This window comes from Spodoptera frugiperda, chromosome 28 (assembly GCF_023101765.2).
Source record: "Spodoptera frugiperda isolate SF20-4 chromosome 28, AGI-APGP_CSIRO_Sfru_2.0, whole genome shotgun sequence".
In the NCBI taxonomy this organism is placed as follows: domain Eukaryota; kingdom Metazoa; phylum Arthropoda; class Insecta; order Lepidoptera; family Noctuidae; genus Spodoptera; species Spodoptera frugiperda.
In genome coordinates this window covers 9705027-9732986 of record NC_064239.1, presented here as the reverse complement: position 1 = coordinate 9732986, position 27960 = coordinate 9705027, and the positions used below count along the sequence as shown (strand labels likewise).

General features: G+C 34.1%; 1 long non-coding RNA gene across 1 annotated transcript; it reads right to left on the bottom strand.

Annotated features, from left to right (window-relative positions):
- Nucleotides 1-306: 306 nt before the first annotated feature.
- LOC118265566 (uncharacterized) lies at nucleotides 307-27286 on the bottom strand. The gene is made up of 3 exons (XR_004782760.2): nucleotides 27170-27286; nucleotides 3554-3938; nucleotides 307-3113 (listed from the first exon to the last, which is right to left on the bottom strand). It is a non-coding gene; the product is annotated as an uncharacterized LOC118265566 (long non-coding RNA).
- Nucleotides 27287-27960: the final 674 nt, after the last annotated feature.

Below are 27960 nucleotides of genomic sequence, written 5' to 3'. Positions count from 1 at the left end.
TGAAATATACTGTAGTAAATATTTTCATAACGTAGTTCTGTTAAATTCAATAAAAATCATTGTTTATTTACGTACATTAATAGAGAAAAGCTTTACTAGTTTCGAGTCACAGAGGATCTTTTCATCATGAGCAGCGTGCGCAGATGCGGCGACGTCGCGCAGTCAGTCAGTGGGCTATGTTTTCTACATCTTTGTCAAAAAATGTAAGTATTTAAATTTAATCCCAGTTTTATACCAGTAGATTGACAAGTTAGTCAGTCAGTAAAAATACTTATAAGGATTTTTAAATAAATAAAACAACAAATATATTATGACGACACTGCCTTAGTGCATTTTATTAATTACATTATTATTATGCGTCCTCAGATAACGCAAATATAACAATAAATTCAAAACAATGCGTTAATTTCTTCTATACAACTACATTTTTAAAAATTGTGTATATTTATATCACATAGTGTATGTTTTTTGATTTTTATACTCATTACTATTCAAATTTTGAAATAATTTATTTATCTTTTTTTTACCTCTTTAATTAATATTTTGTGTTAAATTTGTTTCAGGTACCTACGCTCTATATGAATGAAAGTTTCGAACTAGTGAAACAAATAGAGTGAGATTTAATTTCATTTTCTTCAAAAAATGTTCGACATTTTCATTGCGAAGTCTTAGAATGATTTATTTAAGGGGTGCCCAACAAATACTTAATGAACTTAGCTGCCGAAGTTTCCAAGAATTCCAAACGAATTCATTAATGTTTCGGTCTGTAAAGATGTCTAAAGAAATATCTATTATGTTGGTAATTAATTCGCTACATTCACGTTTTAATTAGCATTAAGAAACATACCATTTACTAAATGCGGACAACATAAATATCTTGGAATTACTTATACAAAAAACAAAAATTGTATTCAAACATTTGTTCTACATAGAAAATTATGAAATATTTTACTTTTCATCATTTTTTATACTGAGTATCTGAAGAGCGAACCGCACCCACTTTATTTATCTTTGTGTCCGCACAAAGGTTTTTTAAACTCACTCCATATAAAATTCAAGTTTACGCCCTTTCTAATTTTAGAACAGCGAGTCGAGAGAATTTTAAAAAGTAAATAAAAAAAAACTAAACTACTTATAATAAGTTGACATATTCATAATTTAAAATGGACTACAGAAAACTATCGACTTGTCAATAAAAAAAAATATAATTACAAGAATACGAATCACTTAACCAGAATGATATGAAAGAACCATCGTAACATGTATTGTCGTTTTTTATTATAGTAACCTCTTAAATCTAATGTATAAACTATTTCTAAATATTTGTGTTAGTCTATTGATATTTGTATCATTATTCAAATTATTATCTTAATTACGAATAATTGAATGTTTTCGACGCAAGCGGTGAAGCGTTGTGATTCAGGCCTGGCTTGTGACAATAGATAGGGATATAGGGGTATTATAGGTCACGATAGGAAGAGATAAAGGGTCTTCAGAGCGAGCTCTGACGTCACTGCTTCAGAGAAATTCAATAATACGTTGATCTTGTAATAATTGGTGGTGAGCCTGAGCACCTCCATTTGGGCCCATTGTTCCTTACAAATGAATAATTCACTATTCAATCTAGGTATTTTTAAATGAATAGGAACAAAGGTTTATCGCCCTCTAGTCTATACACTTATAGTTCTGACTCTGTATTACAATAATTCTAATGATGAAATAGACTTTCTAGATTATTCTTGGAAAAATGGTTCTATAAAAGTTTATGTCACAAATGTGAACGCTTTTCTCTCGTTTCCTAGTTATAGTGATGTGCGTAAACTCGCTCTGAAGCCCGGAAATAGACAAGCTTATGGGATAAGCCTCCAAGGGACTGTCGCGTCATATTCAGCGAATGATAATTTAGACAACGTACCACGCTTCTAGTTTATAAGATATAGCGAGAACATTCATGGCCGCAATAGTTTAGAATAAAGATATAGACATCATATTTTATATGGGAATTTAAGTACTGGAGGTTGTAAAGAGCAGGAAGAGTTGTCGAAACATCCAACAATACATTTTTCGTAAAAGCCAATAACACTTTACATACCTATTCAGAACACTCATAACTAAATTAGGCAGCCATTTTGAAATCTTACAATACTTCCATTAGTAGCAAAGACGAACTAAGAATTAGCTTTACGATGTTACCTATGTCATACAAATACTGTAGCAAGCGAAACGTATAACTAATTCATTACACTAATATTATTAACCATTTATCTATAATTCAGTCACATTCATCTTATACAAGCACTTGCATTATATTTGCTCTGAATATTGAACACTTTACATAACAAATTATTTACTCATGCGATTACATAGTTAGGCGTAATTCAAATTTGTTTATGCATGTTACATTCATTGGAAACGGAACTCTATTAGGCCATTGAAAAGTATCAAAATGTGTTAGCACATGTACTCAAAACTGCGATGTTCTCATAATACCACGGATAGCTTCAAGTATTCGATTAGTGTGTTATTGACATTCAATTTAGCGTAGCTTTGCCGTGTATCAGTGGTGTGGGTAAACCTCTTTTATTTCGTTCTGGGTCTATTCAGTTTTCCGACTATTTACATGTCTATTACCTATATATTTGCGGCGTAGTCCCCTGTTGTCGCAGCTCCGTGACGTGGCCCCTAAATCCGTCAGCGAGTATAACGTTATTGGAATCCCCAACATAATTGATTCAACGTACTCATGTGATTTGCGCGACGCAGTAGCGAATATTAAAATAATATGTTAAAAAAATATTTAGTGCTACTCGTTTCTAATACTGCCACTATTTTTATTACATTTCAATATACACGGCTCCTATACATTTATTATTTTTATTTTGCATTACAGCTCTATGTTTATACCTATGTCTTCGTAAAGTGCAATCGAAAGAGGTTTCTGTTTAGTACCCATGATACAGACCAACTCATTTACATCCACTTGATTCCCGTAATCCACCATCTTAGTCTTTATAACAAGAATTTATTTAAAACTCGACTAATTGGTAAAAAATGTCTACATTTCGACACCTACATTCTCATAAGGCTTCTTCGTTATAAACTCCTACGTTGATCTGAAACAATGGAAAAATTCAATAAGTTACAATTGAAGGCATATCGTGAGATAAATCACTAAGTTTTCAACTGAGAATATCTTACAAAGTTGTAGTAAATTTTAATATTCGCACTGATTTTTATTTGAAAAGTTTATTGTTTGAGAGTTTCAGAGTTTACAGTTCAGGTATCTGAATATCAGTTTTAGGTGTTATTAATGTCTCGTCGTCTTCGAAAAATATGAAAAGAAAAGTGCGAACGTGTGTGAATAATAGACTTTTTGTCAACTTTTCATAAACCTTATATGTATTATCACAAAAAGTATTCAGCTTTAAACTCATAAAACCATCATTAATTTTGTTTAAAACTTAATTCGAACGATCAAACAATATCAAAGTGTGAATTGGAATATATACCAGTCTTTATTACTTATACTTAAGGTATAAAAAAAGATACTCACATATTATATCAGTGCTTATACTACACCACATGAACAGGACAGCTGCCCTTAGCTCTAACGTTGTCTAGCGGCGGCGCAATCACCACGTATGTGTCTCGACTGGTAGGAACCTCAATGTCATCTCCTGCGAACAGTGGGGGAGGGGGGATGACGTCATCGTCCACCTCGTCCTCCGTGACCTCAGCCCGCTTGCTCCGGCCCGGCATATAGTTCATAACACACGTCACAGCGATCAGGAACAGGAAGAATATGAACACCACGTCGAACATGATTAGAAAATTCAGCATTACAAGTTGCATGTCACTGGCTAACTCCCCTCACATTCTGCGCGTGACGAACCGATTGATATTCTCATTTTACTGCATTGTTTTTGGTGTTTTGATATCTGGAACAAAAAATATAGTGTTATATAGACGTTGTATATGTGTTATGTAGTGTTATATATACTTGATCTCACACTATAGTGTTAGATCAAGCATATATAACACTACATAGGGTGAGAGAAAGCAAAAAAAGGTTGAAAGTTTGGGCTTTCTGGACAGGCGAAGTTAGGATGTAGGTTTTTCGCAATAAGGTTCATATTGTCTTTCACACATACCTAAGAAAGTTTAATCAACCGATAAAAGCTACTAGCCTACCCTTGCATATACAGAAGAATCCGTTTATTATGACTCCGCCTATATTGACCAACCGGTTATTATAACGTAATTGCATGACGAAGTTTGGTTTTCATATAAAATTCTTTATAAAAAAGTCGGATATAATGACTTCCCTTACAGTGACATGCCGCTTTATATGACCCATTTTTAATAAATTATGTCCGGTTATAATGACCGGCACGATTCTTTACCTTCAATAATGTTCGTTAATTCCCGACGACGTTAGTTTTTGTTTTGAATCTCAGTGAGTAATTGAAGTTGAAGGTTACGCATTAAAAGCTGCAGAATTAATCACGATTTGTCCACAGCAATATTGAAAATGATAATTTGACCATAGCTATGTCTTCTATACACAATAGTGTGAGAGTCTGTTTTTACAATAAAATGAAGAAACAAAAGCAGACAAAAATTACAGATTACTTACAATAAAAAATACACTTGTATGTGTTATTATAATAATCTGCTGATTACGTGCAATTTTGATTTTGATTTAATATGGTCTTACACATATGCAAATATACTATGTTTCTGTATTAAAATACTTAATACATACATATTTACATAAAAAAGATTTTCATTTATACATAACGCTTTGTATGACGTCCGCTTATTATGACGTGTTTGTCAATTCCTTTCGATGTCATTATAAACGGACTCTACTGTACATTGGTGAATATAAAAATAATCCCTAAAACATTACCAATAACAATAACATTACCCATTCTCGGTAAAGGTTTTGGTGAATACTCGGGCTCTACAACACAAACGGGTGTAACGCAGACAAATTAACAAATAAATGTTCCCCTTACCAATCCTATATGCTTTTCCGAAGTCTTATTCGGAAAAATGATCCGTAAAACATCGAATTTTCCGCTTCGGAAATTCTCGTGCGTGCGGTCCCGTTACATTGTTTTCACGCGCAGTTTAATCTGGATTTAAAACGTTACAAAAAGAATTGCCTGCTACCTTTGATATTCGTATTTAATATGGACCTTACTTTCCGGACGGCCGCGAGCTCTTCACGTTTTAAAAAACCATACATTTTAATCGAGTGCCTTTACGATTACCGGCCTAAGTAACGCAAATAAATATTTATTTCTGTTTTACATTTGCATGTTAACGGAACAAAATAAATCGGGTGGAGAGTAGATTCATTCCCTTTGTTCGCGTAAAAGCTGTAACTTGGAGATTTATGTAGCGAACCTTTCATTTGACAGTATCTTATGTGTTTTGTTTGTGGTTTATGTAACACCTCGTGTCGATACGGAATATTTTGCTGTGAGGAAAAATAGTGAATTTGTTTAGTGATATTAAAGAAATATTGCTTTTTTCTGCTTCGAGCGGCGTCTAGATTTGTACATAGTTTTTGTAGCCTGGTTTAGTGAACTTTTATATTATCGGATTTTTGTACTATAGAACTAGAATACTCAATACATTTTGGAGTGATATATTGTAATCCCAGCTGTAATAACACCAAGACACGATAGTGAAAAAGATAAACTTCGCAGTCATCATAATTTCATAATACATTACAAATTCATATGATCACAATAATTTCATGTATCACACCCACAAAACTACCCATCTCATCCTCGAAATTTCTATAAAAAGAATAAGAAAAAATATAACAAACAACACGAAACACGTTGCTCCACAAAAAAAGACGATCCTTTATCAAATTGTTACTTGTAAAAAGTTCTATAAAGTTCCATACATTTGCGTAGCCGAAGGGAAAAGGGCGAATGTTTTGTCATTTGTACAAGATATCAATTTGATACTGAGGACCAGAAGTTTCGAAGAACAAAGTTTTTTTTATACATATCTATATAAAGTTGTGTAGATACTTGTAGATAGTTTGGTTGATGTAGGTTATATTTAGAAGAAAATGATACGTACTTATTTTTGTTGAATGAAAGTTAACATTTACGTAAATAGGTAATTGATGTTCTAAGTTATTTTTACATAGGTACTGATCGCCTCGAGGCTGATATTTATGTTGACCTTTCAATTTATTCATAGTATGAACTTACACATTATATCTTATGATTGAAATTGAAATTTCTATTAGGTATAACCTAAATTAATGAAAACATCAAAGTTTAAAGGACCCTATAATTTTAAGGGAGGCGGTTGAATCTATGAAATTCGACGGTAACACTCTGTAATTCCGTTTTCTTCGCTCAACTAATATCCGTTTGGCTAAAACAATGGTCTTCGGGTCCGCCCAACTTTTATGTTCGCGTCGAACTCAAACTTTCTCGAATATTACGAGAGCATTTGATTTCTATAATTCATAAATCTTGTTGATTTAAGCCGTGGGCCCACGGTCGGTACTGACAATTTAATTTGTGGCCCAAATCTGTTTAATGGCCTAAAGCAAACATCTAAACTAATTTATGGATGGTTCTCGAGACCTGTTGAACTCCCGAGAATTTGTTTTCGCGTTTCTCGTCCTTGTTAACTGCAATAATTCCACATATTCAAATAATCTCTCTCTATTCAACTTACCTGCTTTCTTTCATATCGCTTCATTTTAAATCCAAATCATCACTTATTATATTTCTTTGTGTAGTAAAGTAATAAATACTTAAACGATCACTGTTTAGACTACAGTGCTCTACATTCTCCTCTTTTTTTATTTTTTTTTGTGGGGGAAAATCATCCAATGACTTCTCCCGCCTTGGGCAAGGCGAGAGGGAGTGTCAGACTCTTACTGACTAAAAACCACCCCGTTCCTTCTCTGCTTTTCGACCCGGAGCCCCGGTAAACCCGCTAGGTAGTCCGCAGCTCCGGATCTAGGTAGTCCGCGACTGCCTCGTTTGTCGAGTGGTCGCAAGTACGACAAGGGGTCTCGGATTCATTTCCCATTGCCATTCGGTTCGACATTACTTTCCATAATGTGCACTTCTGCCTACCCCTTCAAGGATAAAAGGGGTAACGGTGCTCAATATTCAGAATCACAAAAAGAAAAGCTTAAGGTTCCCCAGATCAGAGAGGGTGAGTACATAAATTTCAGCACCCACGCTATCTTATACTACAGGAGTCTAAAAGCCACTTAACCACGAGCCATGGCAACACAATTACTATTCTACATCACACAACATGTGTAAACCACGAAATTTTAAGCACTTTAATGCCTAACGAGAGTATAACAGCTAACAGCATTTTAATATTCTACCTCTAAACAGTTTAAGCTCATTAACTCCAAGGCTCATAAGCGTAAGAGTGCTGCGATTTACGTATTATCCCTTCTGAGGGTCTTAACGAAGTTACAAGCTGAAACATTAAACGTTAAGCAGGTGGAAGGCTCGAATTATAAGGGTTTGTGGCCGTAAACTAAGTTAGCCGTAAGAAAATGTAGCCGGCTAAGCGGCCAAGAGCTTTTGTTGCTCTCGGTCGACCAATTTAATTTGAGGTTTTGAATTAAATAATATACGTCGAAGAACGTTTTATGTGCTTGTAAAACCAGGGGTTTACCTGTTCACAAGACTTAAAAGGAAGGCTATGTTTTAATCGCTTTTTCAGATATAGAGTGAAATTTATTATGAATTGGTCACTTTGCTTGAAAATGATTTAGATGTGTGCTTCTTTTTGTTCAATAACTAATTGAAATTATCTCATAATTTCTATGTTATTTGGTGAGATCGTTTATTATATGATACTTAATTAATTAAATAACTATCTTTTGTTTTCTTGTTTACCCCAGATAAGGATTTTCTTTTGAATTGTGGATGAATTTACAAACACACAATTTCCCGTAAACATGACACAAAGATTTACTCCGTGCGGGATCGAACCCACTACCCGTTGCACATCCGGGTCAACCGTGCAGTGGTAATTTTGTTTCAAAACAAAAAAATATTGGATTCCTTTAAAGACTCAAGTTTCTTGCAAAGTCAAAGGCTCCACAAAAAGCAGGTAGGCAGGTACGTGTCCTTTTACAAAATTTCTATTGTTGCGTGAAATTCGTAAATCTCGATTTGCGAAGTTTACAGCTGTGATGGACGAGGGCTAAATCTATTCGGATTTAAGACAGCAAAGAGGTGTCTTACGTTTTTCAAGTTGCTAAGAATAAGTACTTTAAGTCTTGAAGAAGAAAACTGTATTTTATACTCTTCTTGATCCTTTTGTGATAAACTCGAGCATTTTATTTTAATGATAACTCTTTGACTGAGTCTTTGGCAGAGTTGTGTGAATGTCAGTATTTATGTACCGTATGTTGCATGGCACCAGAATTGAGAATATTCAAAAAATAAAACTAGATTGTTATATTCTTTAATGGTAATACTCAGAGTTTCGATCATTCATTTATGTCTTATACTTGTTTGTTACATTTTTAAATATTAAATTAAAAAGAAAAAAATAAAACTTTAAAAATATAAAAAGCAGTAGCCCACCAGTAACGGGATAAATCCAAGCTACCGGTGGTCAGGGCTCAAGAGAGATTAATTTCCGTACGTGTCCAGAAGTTGCCTTACTTGAAGTTTAATTATTCTAATTAATTATTAGTTCTCCGCGGATCCTTGGTCCCTAATGTCATTCAATTTGTACAAAGTCTCATTAATATTTATAGAGCACATATTATGTTAGATACTACAATTTGCCATTATCATTCTTTCATTGTATTATGTATAATTTGTTTTTAACAGCTACTTACGTCTGTAGTTTATTTCATTATCTTACACACTAAAACAGCATCAATTTCACAAATACCTAAATTGCAAATCCTTACTAGTTACATGAGAACAGTTGTGTAAACAGTTACGTGTGTAGGCTGATAACATATTAATTAATCTAGGACGGCAGTTCGAGCAAAAAAAAGACGGCCGTACCATCCTTTTCTCGAAGAATATTCGGGCCTTTTTCGAGTACCTATAATTCGGTTGTGGATAAAGCAGAAACCTGAATTTCAGTAACTAATCCGGCATTGTATAAACACGGAATATTTAAAATTTCAGTCAATTTGAACCAGTAGTTTAAGAATGACAACTTTTATTTCTAAATTTTGTCATCATGACTCACCGTCATCAAAAGTTTCTACTGACTTAGAAGCTTTGGCATAGTTGGAATACATATAGAGTTTAGTGTCTTAATGTGGGAAAACTTAAATATTTTGTCATTTCGGTCCAGTTTTCCATCAACTGCATCAATAGACTTTGTAATCCCATATAAATATATGGGATTACAAAGTTATTTAAGTTGGTGGTTGGTGGTGGTTATAAATTTAACTCTACAAAAAGAAGTGAGATCCCATAAGCTCAGTCTTTACCGTCAAAAGTTGTGATCCATGTAATACCAAGTCTTTAATCTATTTAGTGTCTACTTGAAGGACCTTCTGTCTTAAGTTATTACATAAGTTATTATCATGCCAATTTAGAAATATTTAACGTTTTAAACAAATAGATCGACTTGGACATCGCATGAAAACAAAATGAATATTACAATATTATATTAGATTCTTTAGTCTCTCGCGCCTCACGCGATTGAAACTCTCGTTCCTGTTGGTCGCTGGCCCGTCGTGCTGTGTAGTGTGATACAAATAATCAAATCAAGCGATGTCCAAGTCGATCTATTTGTTTAAAACGTTAAATATTTTTAATATTGGCATGATAATAACTTATGTAATAACTTAAGACAGAAGGTCCTTCAAGTAGACACTAAATAGTTAACCGACTTGGTACAGTCTCACAACTTTTGACGGTAGAAAGACTGAGCTGCGAGACTTATTTTTTACAATGTTTTTGATGGGATTTAGTATGTCTCACGAAAGTTATAGTAAAACAAATACTAGTTAATACAGTTTACATGGGAAGTTCAATCAATTCGATTCCAGGTTTTGATAGCAATGAGCTAATAAATAGCTGGCAGTAACTAGGTAATTCACAACGGTTGTTAATACGTGATGCTATTACGATCCTCATTAGGCTAAGTAAACAACGTAGCTCACAGTTATTAGTGTGTTTAGACACGTTTCCTATGGGATATCGATTTACTTCGCCATTTATGTCGCCACCAAACTGAAAAATTTGGCGAGCTAAACTGTAATATGAAAACTGTATTGAAAGTTGTGTTAAATAAATAAAACCAACTTTTATGTTTTTAGAATCGATTGGCTAGTAATAAGATGATTGAATTGACTAGTAATTGAATAGAGTTATATTATAATTTGCGGTTGCCGACAGAAGGATTTAGTTTTAATTCCGAGATCAGAACGAAAGAGATAATTAAGTAATTATTATTGTACATATACCTTTTCATGACATGTTTTATTTATTATTTAGGTACCGATCATATCATGTGAGACTTCGTGATTTTACTGAATTGAAAATGTAGGGCTAGCTTTAAACATAATCTTCTCATGTCATACGTAATTAACTTAATATTTAGACATTAGGTTTTATTTTAAAGTTAAAGTAGCTTTTATACCACTATTGTTTCATAATTTGTGCGATTAGGAGTAGAATGACGCCTTTCATTGAAGTAATTACATTGTTATTATTTCAATTATATAGTCTGACGATTTGCAATTTGCCGCACTCGTTCAAATTTTATGGTTTTATTTGAGACATATCTACGACTGAAAAATGTATACATAGGGAATAATTATTATGACGTCGTAGTACTGTGTGTAGTAATGTGTGACTGCAGTAGCAGCGTGACAATCGCCGCGTTGTGTGTCGCGGAATGCTGCTCATGAATATGAGCATCTAGCATGGCTTGAAACTAGTAGAGTTCTTCGTCAAACAGTTACCTGAATAAGCCGATAACATTATAATTAATTTTGATACATAGGAATTTTTATTCGTCAAAATGGGAATTATAACTAGGAATTCCAGAGAACAGAAAAAACATAGTCGTTACACTAGCATTTTTGCATCCCACATCGGAATATATTTCATCAACCCTTCGGAAATAGAAATCGCACGATTCGTAAGCAAATTTCCCGCAAACTCGTACTTGGGCTATGGGCGTTGGAAATCTTGACAGGGCTGTCACACATCAGCTTTATGTCACTCAGTAAAAGGGGGGTGTGGGGGGGATCCCCAACCCTTGGCATCGTTTCTGTCGCGTGATTGTAATCCCATCCCATCACATGTGTTTTGTCTCCAAACAATTTCTGTATTACATTCTTCGTTCGCGTTGTTTTTGTTAACGCAACCTGTGTTAGGTTTAAAGCAGATTAACAAAGTTTTCGTACACTGCATGTACGGGTATCGCATGACAAAATTAAAACCGATGGAACGTTGCCGTTGGTTTCGCCAAAAGATATTGTTTGGAGGAATTAAAATTTTCTAAGTTGAGAAAGAATTTTATTGTTTGATACGTAGGGTATCAAATTGCCTCACAAGTGGTTTGCCCCAACGGGGTAGCACATTTCGGCACGTATTGCCACTGTATAATATACACCCACTTTTTACCATTGTTATAACTCCCATGTAATATCGGGAAGGCGTATTGCCTTATAACACAATTCCAGACTCCGTGCTACAATTGAGAAATTTTTGAAACACTGAAAAAAATCTAGTTTGCCCGACTCAGGAAACGAACCCGAGACACCTTCCTGGCGACTCAGCCAATGAGCCAGTCAAAGTCAATCTTATGATTACTTTAATTCAACTATGTAGTCAGAGTATATTATAGTGTGGTTAGCTTGGTTAGGACACAACTGTATCTGAATTGTGCGGTATTGGACATTCAGGACAGTAAGCAAATGTTTGGTACACCACATCACACACTAAGCAGAGACGTGTTAGTTCAATTCATCACAGATTGTGTGATGTGTCACAATCAGTATGATACAGTCAGGCTACGGTGTAATCAAGGGATTGTATATATGTATATGTAAATTGCTACACTTGTGTAAGGCTAACAACCATTAGACATGAAGTTTTCTAAAGCAAATTTTATAAGGCTTATTTATTTTGTAATTTTTTTTGGAAAGCAAATTCATATTGGATTTACACAGATATGATTTTCATGACTTTCTATGCACTTCTAATGTGAAATTTTGCAATTTTTTACATGAAAGTATTTCAAAATTTTAATTTATACACTAAATGCACTACACATTTAATGATTACTTAAACTATTATATTATTATAGTAACGATTTTGTTTCGAAAACAATTGCTAAGGATTGCCTTAAGCAATCATTAAATGACTCTGAGTACGGCAGTAAAACAGTTTCTTATCATATTTATAAAACGTACAGTATCTTTCTATCAAAATGAAAGTTGACTGAACTGAACACACACCCTTTGAAGGTGTGTGTGGACAGATGACGTCATCATGCTTTTAAACTTTATATTTGGAACGTCACACCTGTCAAACGAGCGACCGGTGAACGAGTGTCAGGCGACCCAATAGTTTAATGTGTTTTAGGACATATAACACTAATACTATTATAACTAGAAAAGGTTGGTCAGTTAGTATCACTGGCATAGAACTTGGTAAATATTGTTATTAACCATTTGTTAAACATTTTGTTAGACTTATTATAAGTATAGTGTATAATACAAAGTTTGTTTTGTTTGTAAAGTGTGATGTACTCTTTAGGCTGCCACTAACCTGGTTATAATTTATATCAATATATCGAGCTATATATTTTCGTATAGCTAGCTACTACATACTGGACTATAATATATATTTTTGGTTGGCCATTGTCCTTGCGAGCACTTGGTTTCAAATTACTTTCTTTAGGGTCAAATAAGATGAAAAAAGTGGTGGTCTTTAAGTAAGTACCTTTTTCATAAAACTGTACGCTTAAAATTAGGATGGGCTTTTTGTATAACTATGATCATAACACTTAATTATAATAAAATACTATGAAAATAATTATCTACATTAGTATAGGTACGTGAATATTTGTTAATTAGCAAAGTTATAATTTATTCTAGCAACTAATACTGTTAAGGTAATTAAGCTATTGCCAAGCTGAGTCAATTAATAATAGACTTTAATTAGTCTAAAGTAATATTGTATACTGTTTGTTCTGTGTGGTTATTCCGTGAACTAAGAAATATATTCACATCCACCAGTTTAATATCATCACGACTATTATTTTTTTCATTCTAAGGAAAAAGTGACACTAAAGATATGTATTCCTCTATAGTATTAAAGTTTTATTCAATAGAAAAAATCACACTAATATTATAAATGTGAAAGATTTGTTTTTGGATGTTGGTCCGTCAATCACGCCTGAAACTACTGTACGAAATTTGATGTAATTTGGTATACAGACAGGATATGAGTTGACTTAGGTGATATACTTTTATTATCTCATGGAAACGCGAGTGGAGCCGCTGACCGATGCTGTACTAGTTTCTTAATGTATTTTTCTCAACAAACTCGGTAGTCGTATCTCCAATTACTTTTTAACGAAGCAACTTAAGGCTGATCAAGAAATATTACTCAGCATTACGTCAAAGAAGTCAGTTTTCAAAGAGCTATACTATTAAGAAACTATTTTTCTTCACCCATATTCCTCTTTTCACTAAAACTTTGCAAGTAATGAAGCCAACATAACTTCCCATAACTTTTCGATCATAATGAAAGTATCGATTATCGATTATGTAAAATGGGACGCTTCTAATATCGAGATATTTGCGCACCTTGTGTGTATCGTGCGCGTGTATTGAATTCGTTATATTTCAACAACCTAAGGTCTATTGTTTTGGAAGAGCTGGAAATTACTAATGTTGTTTTAGGCTGAAGTAATAAGCCCTCATAATATTAGTAAAGTGAAACCTCTAGTGTAACAATTTAACTCTTGGCAGACTTACCTAAAACAATTGTATTTCGTAGTCAGTAAATTACTACGCTCTCCGCTACGGCGTAGCAAGTGCGTAGCATGCTACGAGAAAACGAGTGTGGATTATCTGCTTACGAATTTTCCATTTGTATTTCTGTGTTATTAAAAATATTGTATTTTTTGTGGGATATCATAGCAATACTCATAACCCAGTCAATATTAAAGTTTGTTTGTAAACCTTTTAATATTCCCTATGATTATATTTCGTATAGGATCGTGTTGGGGTCATGTAATGTACGGAAAGTAAAAGTCTCCCGGGAAATCATAGCTTCGGGTAATATATCCACGCGAGTTATTACATACTCGAACATATCCACGAAGTATATACTCAATCTAATCGCATTACAAACTATCGGCGTGCAGTTTTCCCTGAATACATCAGAAGAAAATTCTGTCGACTCATAGACTTTCGAGGGTGAGGTTCTCGTATTGTGATAAATGGGCTCTCACTTGGTTACCCGATCAGCTTAGTCATTAACTACAATTTGTATAAACTTTGAGCTGCCGAGACGTGGGTTCATACCACATGACCTCGTTTCTGATAGGTGAGTTCAATAACATATTATGTTTGTTGAAGATGATAATCCAAGTGCGTAAAGTGGACTGAACTTTAAAATAGATTGTAATTTTCTGTCATATAAAAAGTGAGTGTTACTTTACATTATTGTGGCGACATATGACAAGTGACTGACGATAGAAGTCGCATTTAGACGATTGACAAACAAATCAAAGAATGACGTCATAAATACTACATCGCACATATTAAGTTTACATGCGAATACACATGGATAGAAAATTCCAACGGACAACAGTGGAGCAGGAAGCCTTAGGTATGATCACCTCGCCTGGTAGGAGGATCCTCCTTTTCTTAGGGAACTTTATGTTAAACTAAAAAATACTTTTATAATAATACAGACTAATTTCACTTTACGACGTGCTATCTTATATCAGTTATATCCATAGTATGAACTTGCCATAACTTTAGGGATGCAATACTCGTTTATTAAAATTTAGGCTCACGTCTAATCCGGATTTAGAGATAGTTAAACTGAACTATGATGAGATGCCTGCCCTTAAACTGTTGTTAACTGGTTTGAAATTTAGTTTAAGGCATTATTACTGTACACTATAATACAATGGCGTTATAGAGGAAGGTCAAACTTGAGGAATGCAGTGGGCTGTGTTAACTGACAGTAGCTATTCTAATTAAATAACAGACTTAGTGGTATTCACGGATTATGTGGGATACCTTCAGTTCAGAATACCTTTAGAGATGTAAAGGCGATGGCCATCACTCATAGTCTCACCATGACTGATATTAACTCCCACTCCCCTTCATAATCTTAAACAAAAGGTTACACATATTGTATGTTACCGAGGCATTCTTGAATGACTGTAGGATGTTTAGTTGTGTTTAAATGTTTTAGATTCTTGTACAGAGTGTTATTTACGTGTTATATTTTAGGGGTCAATGAACTTGAAAAATGAGAAAATTCGAATTAAAATGCTAAAATTGAGATAATTTGTTATAATATTTGTAATTTGGAATATCATTTTTTTTATAAAACCAGTTTACTGATAGTATTATTTTAAAGACACGCAAAGGCTTGTAACAAAAATAAGTCACTCTAATAATAGAGTATAGTTTTAGTATCAAAGTTTCACATCAAACTACCACAACAACAGTAAATAAAAGACGCATGTTCACTAACCTCATTTTTCATTTAGACACAATATATTCTTCATACCCCGAACTAACTTTCAAACATGTCAATTACCCAAAGGTTGTAATAAATGATCCTCCTTCGTCAGGAGGTCGACCAAATTAAACAATACGTACCTAGCTACCTATATAACTATCTACGTATACATTTCACATTGGAAACTCACTTTAATATACAAAATGGAAGGGCTTTGTCTCGATACGATAGTGTCTATGAATGACAGAAGGGTTGAGGTTCAACCATGATACTGCACTTTGGTAATGATGTGTTAAAATGAAGGGATGAATGCTACATTTACGATAGTGGTATGAAAAGCGATATTTGCTTCCGCGAATAAATTAAGTGGGGCAGGTCAGAGTCGGAACTTTTATTACAAATTATTACCATTTGTAGGCAGTTTTTTGCACAAAAGAATATGTATTGTTTAGAATAGATAGGAATTTTCTATTCTGTTTTGTTAAGGAAAGGGTGTAAAGAAATCTTTAACATAGCGTTTCTTTGCTTACCACTCCAAAATACGTAACCTATATTCATTCTACCAAGTAACAAAGAATTTAAAATGAATTCACATTACTACTGAAGGAACACGCTTCCACAGCATTATTAAATATGCAGAATTCTTAGAGAACTCTTTGACAAATGTCTTAAAGGAGAAATAGAGGAATTGTTTCCAGTCGAAGTACAAAGCAATGTAGAAATATATTTAAACCTACACTTTGTTACATAAATAGGGGTGTACGTGTAGGTGTACACAAACACTTCTATTGAAGATACCGTACAAAATAACAGGTTTTATTAGTATAACAAAACGGTAAGTTTATTTCGAAGCTGTATGCCGAAACCCAATCGGAATGAGAACACCCAGTGCATAAAGTTTATTACTCACGAACTTTTTGGAACATTCAACGAACGTGTAATAAAAAGCCTTGTGCCCTGTATAGGTAGGTGTTACAGGCGCCTTATTTTACTGATGGAATGGTACCACCCCGTGATAGTACCGTCTGATGCGGTCTTAGCAAAAGTACAGAATAATGCTACGGAGAAATATGTATGTACAAATTGTGTTCTTATTTCGTGGTATTACGGATGTGTTTTGAGATATTACTGTTTGGCTTGAGCGAAATATTTCAGCGGTTTGTATATTATGAATAGCAAAGAAGCAATGCTTGAATTTGCCATAGGTTTTGGTAAGTTTTATTAATTCTAAGGTAAAAAAAATATTACAGAATACAAATAACCTTTAAAATAACTTAAAGTGAAAATACATTTCAAACATTAAAATTAGAAAACTTAGAATTATACTTTCACGTACCTAACAGAGGTTGAATAAAAAACTACTAACATTTGAGTTTCTTAGACATAAATATACGCCCACGACTAGAATAAACAGCGTGGGAGCTAAGATTAACTACTATGTTGAAATGTATTATGATAAAAGATACTATAAGCAGTTCAGATACCACATTTCCCAAAATAGTTTACTTTCGGTTGTAAATGTTATTTGGTAAAATAGAGTAATTGTAGGAGTAAAAGAAATAACTGTAATTAACCTCATATATTTATAATGCCTTATCCAATTTGAGAGATAAGCTAAGAAAATACTGAAGAAATACTTCACTTATCACACGTCACAATATTTATCAATCTTTAAAACCTTTTACAAAATGTTCTTTTAATCAATTCAATATCGTTTAATCATCACAATCACTTAGTATTTTTTAGTTATAATTAGAATCATTTTTTAACAAACGGATACTCCATTATCCATAACAAAATCATTACTTTTGGAGCCGGGCAGAGTGGCTGAAACCGGGCGGAGTAGCTCGTACTAAATAAAAAGGGTAGCTCGCAACATTATCCGTTTTAGTCCTTTTAGGTTTTGGGTAATATATAAACACCTATTATAACAATAACTTACCAAGTCACAGTTGGACTATACTTCCTCAACAAAAGAGTGTTTATCATAATCTCCACGCTTTGTAACCGGGCTGTAGATCGCAGTTTAAAGAGATTAGGTTTATCAGAGAATGTGTAGTGATGAGATGGTGATAAATGTCGTCATCATATTACTAGGTATTGTAGCACAAGTTAGATAAGTACTTAGGTACTTTGAAACCTAACTTTTACAAAAACGTTTTAAACATTAACAGCATACTTGGAGTGCACTATCCGTTTCTCTCGGTTTTACGACCTAACAAATGGAATTCCTTCCTATAGACACCTATAGATTGTGTACGTGATTCTAGTGCTTAATGTTCTAGAAATAAAGATCTTCTTTACCTGAATTGCTTTAATACTTTTTGTGGGGTGTTTGTATTGATGAGGTGGTTGTTTATAAGCCTACCAATAATGAATTAAGCTTTGATTGAGTATTTATTAGCAAGAATCACTAGCATAATAAAGGTTTTACAATAACCTGTCTCCGACAGTCCATTGTCGGATTATGGACATCAAAAAATGGGGCTCGCTATAAGCTCTATGAGAGCAGGCGGATTGATGGTCGAAGTTTAGAGAATTTAGGTCTATGTTTTCGAGATTCTAAATAATCATTTTAACGAGATCTTTATCAACTACATAACTTATCCCTGTTTTGTATAGTTTACATTTCGTAACATGTAAATTATGAAACTTTGACAGCTAATTCCCACCTCTATAGGCATCCCTCGCGTGACGAACATGCACAAAATATAAGTGTGGTCTCAGCGTTAAAAGAAAATCACTTGACTCCACTTCACTTCGCCTTCCAAAATCTACCCGTATCAGTATCGTATAGCCATCAATCACGCGATCTTCAAAGTGCCTACAACGAAGTTTATATTAATAGAAGTGCCTACAACGGAGCTTACATTCAATTAACCTATATACGATATTCATGTTTCAGTGCCTGTAATTGCTTTAGCACTAATTAAGACTGTAGGCTTAAGATTTGTTGCGAGAACGTAATCGTGTTAGTCTTCAGTGTAAACTTTGATAGCTATTTGTCAGTACATATGGTGTTTATGATACAAGTTGTTATAGTTAAGCTGTTGGTTTATGATATGTTTATTTATTGTTCAATAATAATTTGATATTATATCATTTTCCGTGTGGTTAAGCTAGATTTGAATAAATTTGTCATCACATTTTACTGGCTGTTGTCATAGAAGCCGGCGGAGAAACTGATTATTATTGTTTGAACATCAGGAGCAGCGTCCTTTGATAAACTTGAACCTTTTAAACTGTGAATTCTGATATGTCAATCTTGGAAGTTGTAGCAAACACTCTTATATAGGGGAAGCTCATAGTCTAGTAATGGTATGTTGTAGGTTATTGATAATGTATTATGTATCAGTAGAAGAAACATATTTTACGATTAGTAGTGAGTTGAGTTTTTTTAATTTGCCTACATATTACAAAATCCGCATTTCGGAGCACTTTCGGTCTTCTTTTAGGGAACTTCGGCCTTTGTATTTTAAAGTGCGTACTGAAAACCTGTATAACTAGATATTATCTTATAACTTTACCTCGTTTATTCTACATTGATATTCAAAAGAAATGTGAATGATAAAGTTTTCTAATATAAAAAAATAAGTATCTGAACTTACTAAGACTTCTATTCCCTCGCATACATCGTTAGTATATTCGCCGAGAGAAACTAAGTTTCCTTCAAACTTTATCGAATCAATAGACTTTTAACGAACCATAGAAGGGTTCTATTATTTCCTAAACTTTACTTTGTTTAATTAAATACACAGACGTAATTACAACATAAACATTTACACGGTGCCCCAAAATTAGATAGTTTGTAAAATAAACAGGGATACATAAAACAATTTGCTACTTAATTAAGTAAATATAGAGTTTAAATTACAATGTCTTATCAAACGGTGTTTACAATTAGATTTGAATTTACAATGTAAGTATGTGTAAGTTTATTATGTTACGCACTTGATATTTATTGGTACTGTCGAGTACTTCGTTACTCTGTGTGTGTGTTATTTGAGATTAATTAGACAATTTTGTCGTTTACTTTAACCTATGTTAAATGTTGTTTGTTTATTCGTAGACTTGACAAAACATTACGCTTTTGAATACTCGTAGGCAAGGGCAGACATATAGACTATATGGATATAATTATATATTATGTCTTATTTTACCAGTTCATTTCTATAATATTGGGTGAACACATAGTTAGGCACAATTACAGACGCCATGTTCTAGTAAAGATTAAAAAAATCTCGATAGTATTTTGGCCGATCAACCAACAAGATCGTGTTTGTTATATGTTTATTCGTTGACAAAACTTTATAATTGTTTTAGTTATTAATAAATAATTTTAACCGAATTATGTTTGGTTTAGCTTAAGAAAGATGTAAGAGAGAGTAAAGTAAATTCTAGTTTATAAATCTTCGGAGACTCTAAGTTTTAATAAGTGTAAATATTTATTTTGCTCCGTTCTGTTAGAGGTCGTATAGACAAGATAATCATCTTTTCAAACGATTATTCGGTTGATAAAGGGGTCAAGTGACGATACCAATATCTGAACCTTTTAAATCCTTTTTTACAAAAATACCCATTCAAATCCGAACGTTACCATCAATATCATAGAGTTTATTTTAATATATTCAATACCCCAGTACTTATAGGACAATGTACGACAAGTGCCTCAGGGGGTTCCAAAGGACTCATATTAAATCCGGTCGAACTATAATGAACCCTCTCAAATCACAATACATTTATATTATATGGGGAATTTCTATGAGATTTGTATAAGCGAATATTCATAACTATTATTATTATCATAAAAAACCTAAAATTTGTACGTATGACCCCGAATAACTTTTGAAGCAAAATCGATCAGTTTAAATTTTTACACTCAACAAATGAACAAAAGGACTCATATTTCTCGTATATTGACCGGACTAATATCTAAAATTTCAACCAAATCCGTCAAATAGTTGCGGATTAAATAAGCATAGAATGTTCGACGTTTTTTAAACCTCTAACATTACAGTCCTTATTTAAAGACCTTTTCTTTACTCGTAACATTAAACAATAATTATCAAAATCAGCACCTCTCAAAATGAATTAACATTACTGCAAACGATCCCACACATAGTCAGCCAACAAATACCTACATGACCATAATAGCTACACAATCTACCCATACGCAGAATAATTTTGCTAAAATCGAGTCCGTTATCAACGTTTGCATCAGTTGGAATAGCTTGAAAGCCACGATTACCTACATAATAGGCTGTTTCAATCAATGAGACTATAATCGAGGGTAATCAACGCATTGCTTGCCATAATTGTGATTAGAATGTTTTAGGAGATTGGTGTTTAATTAACTATTTAGGGAGTTTAGTAGTCTAACATAATAATGTTTAGTTTTAATAGAAATATTAACATCATGCTATGAATTAATGAGTTTTTAGTTATAATTCATTTTCACACAGTGACGCGACTGGTGGCCGCTACCAACAAAATGTATACAGCTCTAGTATGAGAGAGTCACTTGGTGTCAATTTTTTTAATACTTTTAAATAGTGTATGCCTAATGAGCATTTTTTTGCATTACTATAATAATAACTGTAAGACCTATTGTATCACCAAAAAACACACTAATAAATACTTTGACTGGTGTCCGCTTGGTTAAGCAACCAATCTATCGGCGCAATTAGCTCGGACGCCAGTACTTAGAGGTTCATCTTGATACCTACTGTCGCAGTGTGGTGGCTCTGGTGTCTGTATGGTGTCTAGTTTGGTAGCTTAACTAGCACCGTGGTGTCCCGGTGAGTACATACTCTCGTCCATTACTTTCCAATTTGAATTGTTAAGCTTTTTGCGAAACGTATTTTTGCGAAAGCATTAAGTAAGTGATTGTGTGTGTGAAGTGTAGATGTTAATATTATTTATTTTATGCCACTCTCGTTTATGTATGGTGTATAACAGTTGGACCTATTCACCTGATAGATATCAAAACTCATTTGTTAAACGTCAATCTATAATATTATCTGTCTACATTTATCACCTATAAACTATGTAGTGTTGAGATCTCTGGTGTACATAATACGAAGTACATCAAAACACTGAATACTTATCCAAAGGAAAAAATATTTTAATCTCTAGTATCTTATTCCATTACATAAAACAAAAACGTTAAAGTTTAAGTTAAGTTTCCCAGATAATATGTACGTTTCGTTGCACAAAACCAGAAAGAAAAGAATTCTTTGTGATGCAGACTACGGGTGTAAAGAACGTCGCGTTGAAAGCTGTCTGACTTCTCTTTGTGGCGCTAACGCCTAATATAAAAGTCAAAATTACTGCTGAAGGAAGAAATGCTATGAGACAGGAGAAATGTTTATTGTTAACAAGGAATGTCTTTGTTTATATGATATTGCTATCTTTTTGTTTTTATGTAAAACTAGGTCAACTTAGTTGTATGCATATCAAAGAGTTAGTTCTGTTTGTCTCTTTTTAATATTTCTGTAGAAAATCAGAATTTTTCGTAATCGCCAATCTACACGGCAGGGATAACCTTAAATTATGGAACGGTTTTCTAATTAATTATCGGTTTTTAGATTTAAATAATAAATGTATAATTCTGGTTTGGTAACCTCGTTTTTTTGATGCTGGCTTCTAGCTTTTTGGGGATAAAATACTAGGGAGTGTAGGATTTTTACCTCACTAAAACCACCCCGATTTATTTATGAATTATAATTGTTCGTGTTTATCAAACTCTATAATTTAGTGAATTTTAATGAAAGGCATGGCATTTAAAATGGATCTTGAGGATTTACAAAACTTAAATGCACATACCAGTAATTTACTTTTAGTCTTACTTTCGAGGGCTATTAAGCGTCGCTGTCATTGATAGCTACTGTAAGTCTCTTTGAGGAGTGGCTAAGAGGCGCCAAATATAGGACTTACTCCTCACCTACTTCCTGACGCAACTTGAATTGCTTACCGAGACATGGAAGCTTCGGTAGGTTCCTGTTTCTGATTGGGCGGGAGGAAACGCCTTTGTGTCATCACTGCGAATTGACCGCCCGGTTTTTGGACAATTCGGTCAACATACGCTTGCGGTCTGCCCTAGTGGGCAAGAGCACCGTTGTGAACGTGTCCTCAGTGATTGTGGTCGGCGAACGTATGTGTCTCGCGTCCGGCACTGATACAAGCCATGGTGCGGAAACGATTATAACTGGGATGCCGTCTCCTCCTTCTGCGAAGCAGTCATGCTAGCTTAAAGGAGGCGGGGCGCGTGAAGATTTTAACCTCTTCTTACGCCCCAGCCTCGCGAGAAACACTTAAAGTTTAAGTTAAGTTTCCGGGCGTCGGGGAAAAGAATCTTTGTGATGCGCGACGATCTCCGGCCACCGTAAGTGCTATGGGTCTACGGACGGCGAGCTAGGGTAGCTCGCCGCCCGTCCAGAACCAAACCGGTGCGTTCGGCGCGTCGAGTTCTGCGCGCGCCTCAAAGAGCCACAGACCACCCCAGTGGTCACCACGATGTGCGATTTGATTTATTTATGTATTAAAATTGTTCATGTTTATCAACAAACTTTATAAATTGGTGAATTATAATGAAAGGCATGGCAGTTAGAATTGATCTTAAGGATTTCAATAACTTAAATGCAACTACCATTACCTAGTCTTGAGGGAAAACGAACATAATGTTACATGAATCATTGAATTGGATATAATGGGCTAATAGTTACGCACATAGAACAACTAAACACAGGTACTAGAACACAAGCTAAGTGCAAAGTTCGTAATACTCGCATTAACTAGTTATTCTCACAGTAACGGAGTTCACTTAGTACTGAAACTTACTTAAAAGTTACTAACATGATTCTTCTAGTGCTAAATACCTAACTGCGGGAAAAAGGACCAAATAATTACTCAATGATAGGACCAAAAGACCAGATTTGCACTCTTTACTTTTTTGGTGAGAGATTTTATTTCATATTTATCTCTTTATGCGCGAATTATTCAGTGAAATGACAAATGACACAAAATAGATTTCAAACCATATAGTATTACTGCATGTACGTACCGTACTATCAATCTTATATTTGAAGAGGCCTTATATCGGTTAGTCTCAACATAGAGACAAAGCAAAAAAAGCACATCATAATTTTCTTCAAAATTCTGCCTCTTCCATTAAAACATCCCTTGGGTCAGTAATGTAAACCTGCAGGTCAGTGAAATGGTGACATTATTGTGGGGTCATTAACCTAATCTGACTGTTACACGTGCTCCCTGCATTTTATGACGGCGTGGCTTTATTGCATGCAATTTACTATAGCAAGCTATTGGACCCACCATTTTTAATAGGGGAATTTTTATTTTAAAATTCTAAGCACTTTTGGGTGTACCGACTTGAAATTACTATAGAATAAGTAAGTATCGGCACGCCCTTTATCACCGAAGGAATAGGCAGAGGTGAGCATTACTGCACGTAATGTCACTGTATAATATACACCCACTTTTCACAATTTGTGTCACATTCACATGGGACTTATTACACAAATGGTTAATATAGATTATATAACCTTAACCTACTATCATAGTAAAGATTAGGGAAGCCCTAAAAATATCCTTGTTATAATCTTCGTTGTTTCTTGGTGATTCTTTTTTCCAGTTTCACATGGCAACGGCTTATCCTGTACTTTAGAGATTAGCTAGTCAACATTGACAGCAAGATTCACTGTCGTAGAAACGCCCCTTACTGACGTACCTTCTTTCACTGAGTCTTACCTTATGTCACGTTTTGAAGAAGGTCAAAGACTGTGTAATGATTTTAATATCACATATAATTTTTATTCCTTCGACGAATGGGCAGCAATTACAAAGTATTTACGATTGTTGTTAACTATAGTGCAATTGAAAAATTCCATACAAACCGAAAATCGAACAACAAATCTCGTGCCTCACAAATTAGATTTATTTTTTAGATTGGGTGCGTGAACAATCATACATGTTCTCATACACATGACACCTAGACCCGAAACAACAGATTTTGGATAACAAAGATGACATGCAGTAGCCGGTTACCCAGCTACCACCCTAACTGTACAAATAACGTGACTATAACTTGAGTGGTTATTTCATCATCATCATCAAGGATCTGTTAAATTCCACTGCTGGACTACGGGTCTCCTCTTCATAAGAGGGTTTACCATAATCCCCATCCATACAGGCGGATTGGAATAGTGAATAGAAATATCAAAATACACGTTTATATTCCGGCAGCGTACGGTTAACAAATATTTTACTTAAGCTCCATACAAGGTCTTAGTAGTCCCTCCAGCGCTATTAACATATGCCGTCAAAACGATATCGTAATTTGCATTGAAGTTCTGAGTATCGGGAATTTCATATTCAATTTGGCTGATTGAAGGTTTAATGCATAAGCAGTGTTTGCATATGCAGTAGCTTTCAGTTCGATGACTGCGATATTTTAACGTTTAGTTAGTGGAAGGCATAAGATATGTAACCGAAGTTTTTTTGGTCTTTTGATTCATTACGACCTTTGTAGAGTTAGGCAAAAGGACCACTTTTCACCAGTCATGCAACAGACACAAATCCAGATTCTGAAAATTGTCCCCAAATTGGGCAAAATGTTATTAAATTTCCAATTTAAAGGGAGAGTCAGATTGTATCCGGTTTTTAGTAATCTACTATTCCTCGTTACCGGCAAAACTTGAATGTACATACTGTAGATACGTGAAGGGTGTAAAATATAATATGTTATATAGAAGTTTATATTATTCACCAAAAATCGAAGGTTAATTTCAATTTGAAACAAATTTTATACAACTGCATTTACCATGTTTTTAGCCAGCGTGAATTAAGCATTTTGTGTTCATTGTGTAAATCTGTGGATACTATGCTTTAAGAGCTGAGCAATTTTCACTGCTTTTGTAAATTATGAAAGCAAATTGCAAAGTTTGAATATAGTTGGGTACTTTTGAAGTAATTTACTTTTTAAATAAATATCTGATATGTAATATTCACGTAGAGTAGAAGTTTAGTCTTAATAAGATTTACTAATTACGTGATCAATTACACGTGGCTCAATTATCATCTGCTAATTGACAATTATGTTGCTTTCTTGTTAACATTAATGAATTTTAACTACCCAAAACATATCACAAGGAAGATTCATAATTTATCACTAGTGTTGTCTAATGTACGAAGACACATACAAACTGTTTCATTAGCAAAGCTGGCATCAAGTTCCACAGACATGAGTGATTGTGAGCAACGTTGTCTCGTAATATACGGATGACAGATTCACGTGCAATTAAAATATTACCGTATTCAAACAGGAACAGGAATGATTTTTCATTGATCGCATTCATTTCACAGTTCACGCATCTGTAGTATTTATAATATCGGATTAAATGCCAATTAATATCAGAATTCTCCGTTATACGAACGTCTGTTGAAATTTCGAAATGTATTTTCGTCGGTATGAAATAGAGTACGTTTTATGTTGGATTTTCGTCGGTTGAATGATTGATGGTTCATGTCGAACCCTGTAAAGGGTGTGTAAGGAAATTACTATCATTCCTACCCACGCACGAGCGTTAAGTGGTTAAATCCATTTGCTTGCTAAAATTTTGTTAAGTTAGTTAAGTATATCTGGTCTTTTTATACGCAGTCGCAAGTGTAGATAAGTGTTTAAAAATGGCATTCAAAATCTCTTTCATTCTTTACATTTCAAGCCTCATACGGCTCAACAGAGTAGCTTCTATATTAATCACCAAAAGATATGACGTCGAACGAAAATTTACATTTCTCTTTTCCAAAAACAGAAACGATCCCTTCTATAATTAAAATGTATCAATTAAGTAAATCAACATTACAAAAGCTGGAATTCTGTCCAATAACATCTATAGAGCTGAGAATTAGTAAGTTACCCGCAGCCCAGAATATTAAGTGCAGGCAACTATTTATTGCTCCAAATGGAATTATTATCACGTCTCCAAATATAGAGCCTATTTTTGGAGGTGCGAAATTATGTGCCATGAATATTCATTCGGTATTTATATTAATATATTGCCTGTTTCGTATTACTCGGATTAATAAGCCGTTTTAGTATTCGTCTCTGTGCCCATTCTGTTTTTATTATTCATACAGTTTCATTTCGTGTGAATTTTTAAATAGGTACCCTGGATAGTAATGAGTCCATGAATACTTAAAATATTATAATTTATGATAGCTTTTTTTCTATGGAACTACAATTTTTATGAAAGTTTCTAAAAATTAATAAAAAAAAAATCAGGATTAAAATGACCTTTTCGTTTTTTTTTTAATTAGGAATTTTTACATAAAAACTAAATTATATCAAATATATATTAAAAAACACCCTTTTACCTCTCACCCGAAAAACCTACATCCAAATAACTAATACGTAAAACTCATCACTGTACCTTAATCTGAGTTCTAAACAACACGTTACACTTTCATTTCGTCCGTTAAGTTCGCGTGCCGGAGTCGCGCCGTGCGCGTCGGCCGAAGTCGGTCGGCTGACTAGCCGTGCCGGCGTGCCCCGCTCCCACCCTCGCTGTTTTGATTTACAAACACCAGCCAGTATGTCATGCAGTGTTCGATATCCGGCCAGCGAGAAAATTGTAATAAAGAGCCTTTTATTGGTAGTTGATGGTTTTTGGTCCTTTTGGACGTACCTGTACAGTTGATATGGTCTTTTTGGTACGGGTAATTTTTTCACGATAGCGTTTGAAAATTTGGTTTGTGTAATTTTATTTGTAGTGGTTTTGTTTTGTTATTTAAGCTCGGTTTCAATTGATTTTATAATATTTTATGGACTTGCATATAAGTTAAGTAATTTCTTAATGAAGTTGTAAGTAGCGTATTTTTCGCTGTTTAAATTATATTTTAACATGAGTTTATCATCGGGTTATCGGGGGTTCCGACTCGAAGAGCAGGAGTAGGAAGGGGGTGGTTTTTATTCAGTAAGAATCTGACACTCCCTCTCCCTTACGCTACCGGGAGAAGACATAAGATGATAATATCCCTCAAAAAAAAACCCTGATTTTATCAACACTTTAATATTTAAAGTACAGAAGTTCTCATTTCGATCTGATTTTCAGCCATTTCTCATTTAACAAAACGGCAGTTTGTATTTTTCGGTCTCAACACAAGGAGCTTAGTATAGCTATTTGATCCGATTGGTTCCCTTTTGGAACAAAAATCAAAACAA